Below are 15,137 nucleotides of genomic sequence, written 5' to 3'. Positions count from 1 at the left end.
ATTTAGCTAAAGGGTTACATCGTCACATAGTCCCTAGCACGGCTTTAGTTACATCATTTGGGACAATGGACTATTTAAGAAAATGCTTTGGACCTTGTCCGGAATATTTTGAAGAGCTCCTTTCAACTACTTCAGATAACTGTATGTGACTTTGATGTAGAGGTCTACAAAAGTCTCTTTCATAGCACATACTCATCATCTGCGCCTGATCTCCTGATTTCTGGCTATGGCGAGCTAATTGCTCACTCAGCTGAACAGACTTTCCCACTCCACACGCAGCAAAACCGACTTTACACTTCATAATATCATTTCATACAGCACGACCACACGACATCTCAGGATAGCGGTAAATTACACGTTAATGTGGCTGATTGGCACAGTCTGCACATCAGAGGTCATTCCCGGGGCAGCGTATTGCTGATTGTGACCCAGCTACTGTGTAGCTCAGCAGTTTGCCGTGGAGTGTCATGCTTTCTGTGATTCACTAATTGCCTCGACGAATTCTGCAACCATAGCACACAACTCATTAATGCTGACACAGACTTCTAATTAGTTAAGTGGGGGCATTCAGCCAGCCAATAATTTGAATTCTTATTATTTCTGCTTTTTGAGCAACTGCAATAACATTTCATGATCTGCTGTAAACACAACACCTACGTCAAGAGCCTATTAGGAATAAATGTTATTTTCATTGACAGCTTTTGGCAATTTGTTGTTAATTGAGAAATGCAGCGATAGCACAGATGAGAACATGGCAATCATCTGCGACAGAGACAGTGTGCATTTGAATTTCAATGAAGACGAGGTGAAAGCAAAGAATCAGGACATCAAACGCAACAACAAAAAACCTTTATACCCAGGACATCAAAGATGTGATTATTATAAGTTGGACATCAGCTTATCCTGTACTATTTATCCTCATATCAGTAATAGTGTCCTCATTAAAAAGCCCAACGAGTGCTTGTCTCTTGATCTATTCTGCAGAACATCTGGGCATCATCAGTTTATCATTTCATGTATCCATTTTTCTTTTATCCCTTGGGGATCAATAAAGTTAGCAATTGATAGAATGAACTCGGGTCCAGCAAGGATTCAATTCCCTCCGTTGTCCGAAACATTATTAACAAACGTTTATGTTCACAGAAAGGCAGAACATGTGCTCAGGAGAGGCAGGAACAAAAAGAGGAACAGTGGGCAATAGGGCCGACAACATGGGAACACATTTAATATCTGATCCATTATGATACTGTATGTCTGAATTCAAAAATTGTAGTTGCATAAATGCAACAGGCCAATTCCTTCTATTGCAGCTGGGGCCAGTTCATAAAGTCCGATTGCTCAGATCACTTTGATCTATTGCATGCAGTAAATTAGGATTTTGCAGTTCTCTTCACTGGCACAAAATGGAGGACATTAGCACGTTGTGTCAAACGGACCAAATAAGAGGCAATCATTTTGGATTCTTCACCATTATACATCACAATAACAGTAAGGCTGTTATCTGAATTTGTAAAATGCAATTACCTTACAGTAGACAAATATGAAGAGTCATAAGCTTGTAAGCTTGTAACCCTAGTGAGGCAGCGGAGGCACAGCGAATGAATGGAACAGCATCAGCTCTGAAGCGTCGTTTAGGATTATACATTTGAACAAATTGTGTCTCAGTTCCTTCCTTCTGACTAGTTTTATTTGAATGGTGACAGCCCTGGTGGATATCATGAGGAAGTTCCTGCTGTATAGTAAGTCAGGAGGCGGACTCTAAAGCAGTTTATTGGGTTAGAAGTTGAAACTACACAAGTGAAAACACCACAATTCCCAAATTGAGCAGCACATGATTTCAAGAAAGAATGGGATCGCTCACAAAAAAACCTAACAGCATTTGCATGGCTTTAACCCAGTAATGTGCTAGAAGCATTGGAGCGCAGACTTTTCAAATGCCCAAATTGTTTTCAGTGCCCTAACAAGGAAATACACTTAAGGCATTTCAGTGCATCTGCTCCAAACTTGATTGGATGAATTAGTCAGAACTTGTGCTTCTAATGTCCCGCCCGCAGTGTGCCACAGAAGCATTTCAAATTATGTGCATCAAAAATGATATCCGGGCGGCATTTAGTTCTCAACACTTTGACATTACAGCAGCTTGAGGGGAAACACTAAGTGAAGAAGCTATTTTAACTGATAAAGCCACGCAAAAAATATGCTGCATATTTGTGAGATTGTGCACGGCAATATTTCATGTGTAGCACACAATGCTGTGTATTGATAGTCAGAATGTGCTCTGCGGCTCTATGGTGCACATGCCTGCATGAAGCATCGTAGAATACCAGAGAGATTGCACAGGGACTGTTAACACAATATTGCTGTTTGATAGTAAAAGGGCTGCAACAGGCAATATATCAATATTATATCGCTATCGCGATATGAGACTATATGTCGTCTTAGATTTTGGATTTTGTAATTTGGCTTAAGTGTTTTTTCTTTTCCTGGTTTAAAGGTTGCATTACAGTGAAGTGATGTCATTTTTTGAACTCACACTCTTCTAGCTGTTCTATTGTTTACTCCCTTAGTCATTATTTTCACATGACTGATCATTATCAAAAATATCATTGTGTAAATATTTTTTTAAAGCACCAATAATTAACCTTACAATATCGTCACAATATCAATATCGAGATATTTGATCATAAATATTGTGATTTCTCCATATCGACAAGCATAGCTGCAACTAAAGATAATCTATTTTCAATCATTAACATCTTGATTATTTTTTAATTAATCGTTTAGTCTATCAAATGTCTCAAAAGGTGTAAATTACCACAATGCTTTTGGGACATTTTGGGAAGCTGGATGCTTCAGCATTATTTCTTCTCAAATTATTGAATTAGCGACTGTGGCTAACCGTCCTTCAGTCAGAGTATCGGCGGTTCGATCCCCGGCTCCGGCTCTGCTTGTCGCATGTCGATGTGTCCTTGAGCAAGATACTTAACCCCAAAATAGCTCCCATAGCTGTGGTGTATGAATGTGATAGAATCTGAATTGTAAGCTAAATGACTGTAATGTAATGTAATTTAAACGAGTAATCGATTATCATCATGTTCTGTGATCGAGTTCCCGTTGATTGGTTCAGCACTGGATTGCAACACACTGCACTCAATAAAAAACACGCGGTCCCCGTGTCATGTAACTGACCTTTTCTTTTCTTTAAAACTAAACTGAACTGCAGTTTACGCATGTAACAATGCAGTAAACATCAAGACATTTCAACCCTTACAAGATAAGCAACAACCAAGTGCTTATTGAACTGTTTATAATAGGGTTAATTAAATTAGTTTGAAATAGCACCAATGATCAATAACAACCAGCCATTGATTCTACCACTAACAGGAAAGACAGGCAGGCAGACCGCAGGCACTGGTTGAACACAAGGGTATGAAGGCAGGCGAGCATGCAGGCAGGCAACGAATTGTGCCCTCCTCTGTTCTATAATAACTGGACAACCCATCCATTTCATTGTTGCCTCTCCGCAGATCCCTGACAGGGAGAGGCATCATCCGATTCATTGGCAGAGATGTGTGGGAGAGAAAAAAGAACCTGCCAACCTCCACATCCAGCTCGGGATAACAAGACAAAAAGTTACGCTCCAAAGATCTGTAGGAAAAGAGAGGAGGCCCACGGTACTACGGGGCGCCATCTCTGCTTCTCTCTCTTCAACTTCTGCACCTAATTGTGAGGCTGAGCACACAGCTGTGACACTCCAGTTGGATACAGATTCTTTAATCCCTTCTTTTTTTATGACATCGCCATGTAATCTCTATCTAGCTACCCAGGGAGCAGCCAGAGAGGCAGGAAATGAAATCAATGCTGTGTCTCTGCACTGGGTGTTACTTCATTAGCATGGGCACTACAGATGTAGCAGTAAATCTGATTTATGAAAGGGCGACAACGAAAGCGCCACAGACAAACGCAGGGATTCATAACAGCGAAGATGGGGGACACCCAATGTTTCACCACAGCTTTACCAATGTTTGACAGGGCAAGCGTTCAGCACACTTTCCTTGCTGCCACAGTTTAGCATTTAGATGCAGTCATGTTGTATGAATTAGAGTCTGGTTATAAAAGCTTGTAACTGATTTTCATTAGGTGAATGGTGTGACTAAAAGGGGAGCATTTAGAAAATCTATTTACTGTTCACAGAAAAGGCAGGTAAGTATGACCTTCAGTGAGAATCGTGAAACACAAAAATCTATTATAATTTCAGTGCTTTACTTTCCCCGGCATGTATCATTTTCTATACATGATACATCTGTTTCATTACACTCCCTATAAATTGCAATATGGATGTTGGTAACAATGCTTTACATCAGGCAGCACAGTTAAGTGAAGTGGGTTTAATTGGGTTAAGTGTTAATCTTTACGACATCCTTCGTCACAATGTCAACATTTTTCAATGTTGGGCTTCCAACACACACCTCTCTTTCACACCCAAGGGCAGGGAAAGCTCTATACAAACTGTATTAAGGAAATGTGTGAAGTGAGGTCACATATATTGTTGTACTTCATCAAATTTAACTATTTCTAGTTCTTTCATTAGTGAGCAATGCAACTTTGTGGGGTACATCTGGGCACCAGCTGTTGCGGGACCACATGCATTAGGAGGTCAAAAGGTCTGGAACTTGGAGTGACGACATCTAATCCTATGGTAGCTATGGAGACGTAAACACAAGTGGCTATACACTTGGCTGCTCATAGGAGAACCATCGATAAAGCCGCCCATCCCCATTTCAGAAAAACAGAGATTCCAAATGGTTAGTTGTGCACTCCCACGGGACCGAGAAGCTACGGAGGGGGATGTGTAATTCAATTAGTCCCCCGGTTCTGCACCGAAGGGAGGCAGACAGATCCATCTCATTGAGATATCCAGGATGTGCAGGCCTGGTGTATGCACACAAGATATTGGCAGCACATCATTAGTGCTGCTGGTTTGAATTAACACAAGTTTCACTCACTAAAAGACTAGTGGGAATAAATAAACCCAGAAATCTCTGCACCAGCAACACCAAGCAGTTCCTCCTAAAATACCCTTCGCAATCCTTATCTACACAAAGAGCGGCTGGATGAGGAGGGCGTGCAGGCTGAAGCTAACAAGAGTGCAGAGCGAGTCGCCCTACATGAGAGGCCAGCCGCATTCTAATCAATGCTTCGGAGCTTGTGCCATGTGTCGAGGATGATGTGTCCCGCTGAAGATGCATACATGCTGCCCTTTCAGAGCACCGCCTCCTCCGCCGTCTCTTTGTCCCGCCTCCCAGTGGGGAATTCATAAAGCTTCACAGTGTCTCGCTCCGTGAGATTCCTGTAATTCATGACAGCCTTTTCCCCAGGCAGAGAGAAATGACATCAAACTGTAAATATGGTGCATGTTTCCCAGTATGAGCTCTTCACATGGACCGTTAATCACAAATAAATGCCAAAGATCTTGACAGTCATTAAATAACAGCATCAATAATCCTACTTGTGGCAGCACTACATTTGTTTTTGGATTATGAAAAGGGCAGAAAGCCTGGATATTGAATAAGACACAGCAAAAATCAGGGCAAATTAAGAATTACCAGAGGCACCAAGCTGCACATCAGCCACTTCATACTGTTTTTAAAAGGGACAATGATCATTAGCACTAGAATGAGCTTTGCCCTGAGGCTGGCACACACACCTGGCCATGTTATATGACTCCATCACAGCCAGACTGGAGTGAGAGGATGTCATCCCGTGGGTATAGCATGTCCACTGCGGGTGGGCAGCTACCCTCTATTGGCTGCAGGTCCATCAATCTCCTGTCTAAGGAAACTGAAGACTCGACAGAGAGAGAAGCAAACAGCTGTCATATAGTGGACCAAACAGATGGTAGTGGTGGCAAGAAATTAACACCGTATCATTTTTAAATTATTCACAGCATCTCCATTTGGGCAAGGAAAAGATACATGTCTGCAACTTCAACACGTTTCTAATATTAGATGCACTTCTAACGCTGTGCTCTGTATTGTTTTCATTATGTAGAAGATTCTTTTAGCCCCTAGCAATTTGTTCACATCTATCAGGAGAACATGTTTTGAAGTTTCCTTGATGAAAATGAATACTGCTTATTGTATGAGAGCCTTTCAGTAATGACAATAGCTCAGACAAGATCATTCTTATTTAGTGACTTAGTGACAGGTTTGTCATGAATATTGCACATTACATTTGTCATGCTTTAATTTATCGCTCATATTGCATTCACAGATTGAACAGAAGACGGAAAGAGAGTTTGTATGTGCACTGTGTGTGGGCAGAAGGAAATGCTCTGATCCATGTGTGCTAGACCTGCAAGCCATCTTCAAATGCAATTAAATTAGGTGCTATGTGACTGCACAGTGTCCTCAGTATATCCAAATCAACAGCATCCGCTTCACCTATGCCAATTGCATTGACAGAAATATGACAAATGCTTCAGTATTTCACGGGGCTGTTAAAGAACTGCAGCTGCAGGCCGACCTGTAAATATTCCCAGAAGAAAACGGTCATAATGGTCTAATTTGAAGAAAAAGAGTGATTTAAAGTGCAATGAGATGCCCACGTTATACTTGTTCTGCTTATACAAGTCTACATTTCATTATTGACTTTTTTAATATGCATAAAATATCCCTTTTCCAGTGTGAAGAGAATATTCCTCAGAGATTTGACATCAACTATATTGGTAGCACACAGGACTTTGTTGTCTGTCCGTACAGCAAAGCACATTGAGGGTTTGAAATCAAAGCTTCTAAGCCATTCATTTGTCCTTGTGTTTTATCCAATTAATACTGCATACAGTTGTTAGCAGCCCAGATATGTTGCTTTCACGAGATACAAAAGGAGCTATTCTTCCAGCTTAGATGATGGGGAAGCCGTTTGTGAGAACATGCAAGCACATGCAAAAGACATGCAAAGAGCATGCATATAATGGTGGCCCTGTTTAGGGCATTGTCAAGATGGCTCATCTTACATAAAACACTGTCCATTCATGTTGTGTTCTATTGAACAGAGCATCATCGGAACAATGACCACTCCCTTTGACGGCTCACTGACTTTAACAACATGATTCAGAGCTCTGGGTTGAATTTAACACTGCTTATGGAAATAACATGATTAGTCCATTATTCTGTGTTATGGTACTGAACATATTCCCAAGCAGGTTGATCCAGTGTAACAACACAATAGCCACAGGGAAGACGTTAAAGAGCATAATAGAAGGGAAACAATAAAGTAGGTAATGTACACATGATATGACAGGCCATCAGCGTCTACAGCCTGGAGTCTTTTTCTTTCCTTTACTGTAAAGGCCACATGATGGAATGACGCCTATGTTATACTTGACATGAAGTGAATGAATGCTAGCTTCTCCTTTTTTTTTGTTCTGTAAATGCTACACTGATTTCTTTTCAATGTAATTACGCACAAAATCACACAACATTCAGGATGCGTTCCTGAGAAACAAAGGTTCAGTCCAGCTTCTCAGCATGTGAAACCAGCCCATGTCAGCATGTCAAACAATATCACTAACAGGCCAAGACGTATGAATATAGTGATGAACCCTCCTGAGAGACGACAGAATATATTCAAATCTGCTTTAGGAGGATGTTTGTATCTCCCTCACTTCAGTGGCTGCTGACACAGTTTCAGGAAATTGAACGTCATATTCAGCTCTTGTTCAGCTCTCAGAACAACAGCGTACCGACCAACAAGGTTACAGTATGAAACATCAGGATTTTGTATAATTAATACCTGCCATGAATTAAAAAGTCCTCCGTTGCTAGTGATTCTGTGCCATCAGGCCAGGTGACCTTATTCCCACAGCCACAATTTATAATTTGTGTCACACTCGACCCAGAGGATCAGCAAAACAACTAAGGTTATAGGTCAACACATTCATGAAGGTGCTGCATCTTAGTAGAGCTGAAGAGACCAAAACCAATCATTTTTGATACCTTACTTAAAGAGCTGTTGTTGGTGGGTGAATTTGAGTTCAATCTTCTCCTTGTTTTTTTTAGCCTTGTTTTGGTCTCCACCAACTATATAGTGTATATAAATATGGCTCATTAGTGGCTAAATGCTCTGTTCTGTTCATAACCATTTCAGAAAATTGGCAAAAGTTCGTCTCTTAGAAGCATTCGATTTTGAAAGTGGATGGACGATAACACTGGAGACAATTTCATTGATTATTCATTTGAATCAAGTTATCAATTTGTCAAATAAATCCCATGACCACTGGTTGACTAGAGATTTCTTAACAGACCTAATGGAGGCCTACAGCTTTGTGCGACACAGTACGGTGTATCTGGGCTTTTCTACTTCCAGGTTCAGTTTTCCCACAGCAAATGTGGTCCAAGCTCAAAATGGTGACTGAGTCAACTTTATCATTCCATCTCCAAAAACGGAGCAAAGAATGTGATCCTAGCTATTGACTTCTACTGAGGGTAACCAGAGAGTCCCTCTGCCCTTAACACAAGGTCACTGCACTGCTGATGAGCTGGATATACAAGGCTAAAGTAACACAATCACTTACACTGTGCAGCATCCAGCTGCTAAATGCACTTCCGCCGGGCCAAAGTGAAATGATTTCGACAAGAGTGTATCAGAGAAGTTCACAGTTCTTCTTTGAGACTCAAGGTGCTGACACTACATAGCCCTGTGATGAGAGAGAGAGGGAGAGAGAGAGAAAGACAGACAGACAAACAGAGAGAGTTCTCGCTCTGTCAGCAACCCTTGCAGCCTGCAGAGGATCAGAAGCAGAGGATAGCAGGAATTTCAGTGCTGCTCTTCAGACAGGAGAGTCCCCCCCCCCGTCACAAAAACAGCCTGACAGCTTCTGAGCACACCCAGGACCTGACAGCCCTCAATTAGCCTTGATGTAGGCTTTCCAATTCTCCCGAAAATAAGATGAACGGTGCCATTCAACAGCAATATCATTTTGTTTACTTTAACTGTGGGTTATTCCCTCTATCCTCTGTCCCAGTGCAGCCAGCCTTTGCTCCCTCCATCTGAACATCGTGTAAGCCTCTCAAACCTCCCAATCTCCCACTGCGGACAATTACAGACTGGGATTAACTTCAAAAGCTGCTCTTTGATTTTTTTTTTTTTTATCAACAAGCGAAACAATTGTGTCATAGGTGTAAAAATAAAAAACTGTCTCATCAACTGATTATTGTCTGAACTGTGCTGTTGTGCACGACCCCTACCATTCAGCTGTATTTGGCTGTGATGCATCATTGATGCAGATCGATGGCAAGTGCCTGGCTCACTAGGATCTCTGCCCCACTGTCATTGACCTCTAGCTCCTGTGGCGTTCCTGGGAGACCCCCTGCCAGTGAAAAACACTCCCAGCATGCTGATGGAGGGGGTGAAACCATCGGAGCCTTTCAGAGTGCGCCTCTAATGTGCTTTCTTTGTGATACTGGCCACAACAAACACTACTAGAAGCAGATCACAAATAATAACACAACAAATATATACCCATAGCCATATATACTGTACAGTGTAGACAAGGTATTACACTTCATCTATGCATCATAACCAGCCAAAAAAAAAATTTGTGATACATAGATTTTAATGTACACTCAACAGAGGATTATACATCACAGCAAAGAGACACTAAAAATAGGATGGGCTGGGTACAATGAGGTGACACAAGCAGCCATATAACTGAACAAAGACTACGAGGTGTTCTATGGATTCTGTGAGCATCAAAGCCCAAAGCAGCATTTTGCACTTCAAGAACAGAAGGCAAAATATTGACTGAAACAGAATAATGTACATCAGCTCCTCAGACTCAAATGCAATACAATGCCAAATGGACGCTTAATTGTATTCACACAAACACAAAAAGCATTAGTTCAGCCATTCTCCCCTTTCCAGAGGAGGCTGTAAATCACATGATCTTTAGCACTGATAATCAGTTTGCGTCAGGTCATCCGAATGTTCCTCTGTAACACCAAAACAGAGACGTAACAAAATGAAGTATAGTGTCAGTTGCACAATTACTCTGACACTTCACAAGAACAACTTAATGCTAATACAGTCATTTACACCAATTGCATAAAAGCAAACTATTTAAAATGTCAACAAAATGACTAAATCTTATGTCAGGCAGCCGAAGGTAAGGAGACAGCTTTTGAATTAAGCGGACAGCTGGTGCTCAGGGAACCCTCACATCACACCTCTTTTCTTTTATACCACTAACCCAGTTTGGGACCATGATGGGGAAGTCAGATCTGTCATCTGCTACTTCAAACTGGCATCTCATTTGACCTGCTTATAAGAAGTGCCAACGGCAGTGCCACTGCCTCCGACCTGAAGCGCACCACGCCAGCATCTACTGACCTACTTCTTGAGTCTGCTGCTTACGTATCTCAAGCCCAGCATGCCGAGTACACACAATGGTAAGTACTGTATCGGCCACCACTGCCAGCTCTGCGAGGTTCCTGTTCAACATGGTACCACTTCACTTGTTTGATTTTCACAGTATGCCGATTTTTAGCAAATGTCGTCATGTCCTGCATACATGATCAGCTCATCTGATCACAAGTGAAAAGAGGAATTAAATCAAGAAACTAAAAAAAATCATATTGCTGTCGATAATTGTAATAATTCTGCCAATAAAACTATTACTAAAACTAAAATAAAGCTATTGCAGGATCAACAATTGAGTGAGCTGACTTATACGCATTGATATAATGGCCAACGATCATTAATCAAGAGTGCAGTCAACTTAATCTGATGTGAGATCAACCCAACTTCAAATCTGGAAGCACACTGGGAATGTGGTCAAGTGTTAATGAACACATATTGACAGTGATCCGTTGGGGAAAAATTACAGGAAATTATTAAATCAGATCGATGTACTAGTGGAGGAGTGAGGATGGCTGCCAGCTTATACGTCTGCCTCTTGTTCTATAGAAACAGATCTGGAGGCGAGCCAGGCCCTAAAGAGGCTGTGATCACAGAGAGACAGCAGAGGAAACACAGAGGAGAGATCTATTTCACCCGTAAACACCGAACACAAAGGCTGGGTCACAGCGACAGCATGGGGTGTGTTTTACTTTCCACCTCCTACACATTAAATATGGTTCAACGATCAAACTCTCCAATGAGTCTTAAACCCCCCCCCACCAGCTGAACATTTCCTGGGGAATTCTGACCAGGAATGTATTCTTGATGACGGAGCAACTGCAACAGCAGAGAGGAAAAACACTTTCTAATGAACGGCACGGAAATACAGCTGAAGCTTTGTCTTTCACAATTGCTTGTTCTCAACACTTTGTGGATCAAAATACTTACTCGGGAATGCATGACCTTGTTATAGTCATTTATGGGGAAGTTTAAGGATTGCATGTTTCTCCCTGGGTTGCACAATTCGAAAGAACGCTGTGAGTAAAAGCACTTCCTGAGAGCATGTTTTGAGACTTGTGATTCCCAGTAAATTAGACGCAGAGTAAATGAGTGAACTAAAGTTGTTGTAGCAGAGATACCGTTAATAGCTTCCCATAATACGGAATCACTGTGGTAATGGCCTCTTCAATAGCTGGCAATGAGTGGGGAAAAGGCACCGTTTAAATAGTGCTTCGTTTTAATTACCAATGCAAAGTAAAATTGCAGTATGCTGACGGTATCTATGAGTTTGCGCTACTTTTTATGTTTAAATTTGAAAACTTTTCTGATTTCTTTTGGCACCAGCTTACAAACACAGCTTTGATTACCTTTGGGTCTTGTGAATAGTATCTAGTGTTGTGTTTGATGGAACAGCGAGCTTTTATCAGTTGCCGCTGGCAGATGCATGCTGCATGTGAACTTGTGACACTGGTGGTGCTGTGATCTAATTATATCGGTGTACTGTGTTGTAGAAAAGTGGGCAGCACTCCTTGCAGATTCTCAGATTGGGAAGGTCTCTGCTTCTGTATCAAACATGGACAAACTAATTCTGTATATTGTGAACCAACAGGTGCAGTGTTCCACTGCTGAGATTTACGTCGCTTCAATATTTCCACAAAATGATATATCTGAACGCACAATGCTATGTACACACACACAAATGAGCAAATCAGTTTTGCCTAGTCTAAACATAAATACATTAATCCTATAGACAATCCAGCTCAATTGGGTTATAAGGGAAAGGTATTTAGGACTCATAAAGCCTTCACAGGACTGTGTAATCTGGAGATTATTCCCTATTGACACATTTCAACAAGCTGCCAATCAACACATTTTTTTTTTTAGACACTACAAAGGATGCACACGCGATCCTAACATGTACTTTCTTTGAAAATACGACATACACTACTGACAAAACTAAAATATAACTTTGAAAAGGTGAAGGGCCGATATCGTCATCTTGATTCTTTATTCAGATTCAGGCAACTTTATTTATCACACAAAGGGACATTCATTTGTAGCTACCCAGTCTACACGCACAGCTTTAAAAACCTCACAGGATAGGTTCATGTCAGAAGCAACAGACCAACATACGTCAGTCAACACCATGGGTGATGGGTAGCAGTAAGTGTAAATCTGAACATTGTAGCATTAAGCTCAATTGCCAATATTTCTAATAATATAATATTTCCTTTTAGTATTTCTACTAAGGTAAAGCAATTTGCTGAGACCTCTATTCTACCAGACATTAAGCAGACTTCAGCGACTAAGCTAAATTGGTTATGTCTGACACCATCAGCTTTCAACATCCCACCCATTCGGTTTTGGACCCTGCATGTTTTCAGAACGTCAAACCAGAATACAGCCCTCGAGCATTAAACTGAGGCTTAACAAACAGAGATGCTATGCTGAAATTATACATGCAACAATGCTGATCTCCACATACCATTCCCTACAATTTTGTTGTTGGGTGATTTCATCCCACACTAACTGGTGCCTTACAGTACCACCAGGGAGGACATTTTTAGTACGGCTACTCCCAGATAGAATCAAGCCCCGAGCACCCTCAGTGGTTCCTAACGGTATCAAATCATCAAGAATCACATGCTGTCTGCTAGAACAGCTTGACTCTTCAAGTTACATCACTCAGACACAACATGCCACTCTTCAATATCGGTTTGAAACCCCCCTCACGGCACAAGTATCCTTGAATTGACCCTTATTGGTACAAGATGCCTCTCACAGAACATGCTCAGCTGCTCTGTACTATAGAGGGGCGGGGTGGGTTGTTTTACTCGAACAGTTATGGTCTTAGCGGCAAAAAAAAGCTTCTTCAGTAATGAGATTGTTGAAAGAGGCTGACGTGTAATGTCTGGCGCAGCGAGTCAGCCCAACACCCATACAATTGTTCCACAAACTAAAGTACTGTATAAACCAACCACGGAAAGATATGCACTGTAGAGGTGTGCAGTGTACAGTCACTTTGTTGGGTTAACATATAACGCCCTTTACCTGTGTGACAACATGTCACTGCTCATAAAATATCTCTACACCAGTGCAGCGCACACACACACACACACACACACACACACACACACACACACACACGCACACGCACATCTGTATGAGGCAGCAGGGCGGCCTAGCGGTTAAGGAGTCGTGCAATCCGATCAGGGGATGCACATCCTGCCTGCTGGGGTCTTGGAGCGAGTATAGCCAGATGAGCATGCACTCTGACCTCAGCAGGCAGGAAGGTGTCAGGTAAAAAGTAGGAATTTTCCCACAGGGATCCATGAAGTAGCAGATTCTTATCAATGGGGCAAATAATTAATGGGCTGGCAGGCTTTATCAGTCTAAGCAAACCGGACCAAGCTGACCATTACAGAGCGACCCCTGCCTGCTCTGCCCACAGTGCTGTCCGCCCACTGTAAATCATCAGTGGTTGCATCCGTGCATGCACACCACAGTCCCACATAGCTTTGATGTTAAGCCGATCCAGATAACATTCAGGTCAAGTCCAAGTTACTGTACACAGCACATTTCTTTGCAGAGCAGAAAGGATGCTGGAGCTGGGCAGCATTAGTTGCCTATTTAGCCTTCTGCAAGAACTACAAATGTGACGTGCAGCAACAACGCCAAACAAATAGGTCAATGATACATCCGTCATATTACCTCTTTATCTGTCAATGTCAAAAGCAGTCAGTCACACATTAGGCGGAGAAATAGATTTGACAGCCTTATAATAACACGTCAGATGAAGCAAATCGGCTGGTGTTGAATCCGAGGACACGGTGAGGTGGAACACATCCCACTAATCATGTGAAAAGGTCGTCTGCAGGCTGGTTAGTATGAAATGTTTCCAGCGCTTCTGCTGAGCCAACATCGAGCGGTCCGCCTCCCTGTAGTAAGCCCGCTTTGGGAGGAACAGCACCATGAACAACAGCGCCCAGGTTTAAAAAAACACACACAAGACAATAACAAATACATTTTAAAAAATGACAGCGAAATCCTACCTGATGTCTGTCACTCGTTAATGCATGCGACCTGGTTTGGATGTGGGGCTGGGCGACACACACACCGCAAGCGGGTCAAGCTCAGCCTGCCTGCCTCCTCCACGGCATCAAGCCCCTCCTCGTTTATCGTACAGTGGAGAGAGATGGCGAGGGGGGGGGGAGAAAAAAAGGAAAACGACCGCATATCTATGCGCCGAAAAAAAGGAAGCGGCGTCACAATCACCCATGGTTTCCTCCTCATATACAGTCTGTGATGGTCGCTGACAAACATCGATAGAGTCAGATCAAGAGAGGTTTGAAGGCTCAAGAGTAGGCTGGTTGATACAGATGAGCAGCCCTGTTAATAGACCTGGTAATCATGCAAATGCATACACGCTTTACGATGATTTCAATGGCTGAGTTGTCTCTTATTTTGAAAATGCTTTGAATTTGTGCTACACCTGCCGACAGCTCTGCAGCAGACCAAACATTAGGGTCGGACAGTCCATATCCCACTTTGACAATATATCGATGGCAAATGGACGTTAATGCTGAAAGTGGAGTTATATCTGCAGCAAATAAATAATACAGTATATGTCAAAATAATTGCATCCAGGAAATAACAATTAACTGGTTAGGATTATTTTTAAAGAATGGATCTTCTAGAGAGCAAGCTGTTTGATGAATACATAAACCATGCAGCCTACT

At 42.0% G+C, this 15,137-nt stretch overlaps 1 protein-coding gene across 1 annotated transcript in view; it reads right to left on the bottom strand.

The window, feature by feature from the left end:
* The window catches only part of tln2b (talin 2b), a 74,338-nt gene extending 59,772 nt beyond the window's left edge, over positions 1 to 14,566 (bottom strand). The window contains exon 1 of the mRNA XM_031870660.1: positions 14,451 to 14,566. The gene's annotated coding sequence lies outside the window, so the exon portion shown is untranslated. The remainder of the gene's footprint in view (positions 1 to 14,450) is intronic.
* Between the last annotated feature and the right edge of the window lie 571 nt (positions 14,567 to 15,137).

Source organism: Anarrhichthys ocellatus, unplaced genomic scaffold (assembly GCF_004355925.1).
Source record: "Anarrhichthys ocellatus isolate YVR2014 unplaced genomic scaffold, GSC_Weel_1.0 scaffold2, whole genome shotgun sequence".
Taxonomy (NCBI): Eukaryota; Metazoa; Chordata; class Actinopteri; order Perciformes; family Anarhichadidae; genus Anarrhichthys; species Anarrhichthys ocellatus.
This window is presented reverse-complemented; position numbering and strand designations above follow the sequence as displayed.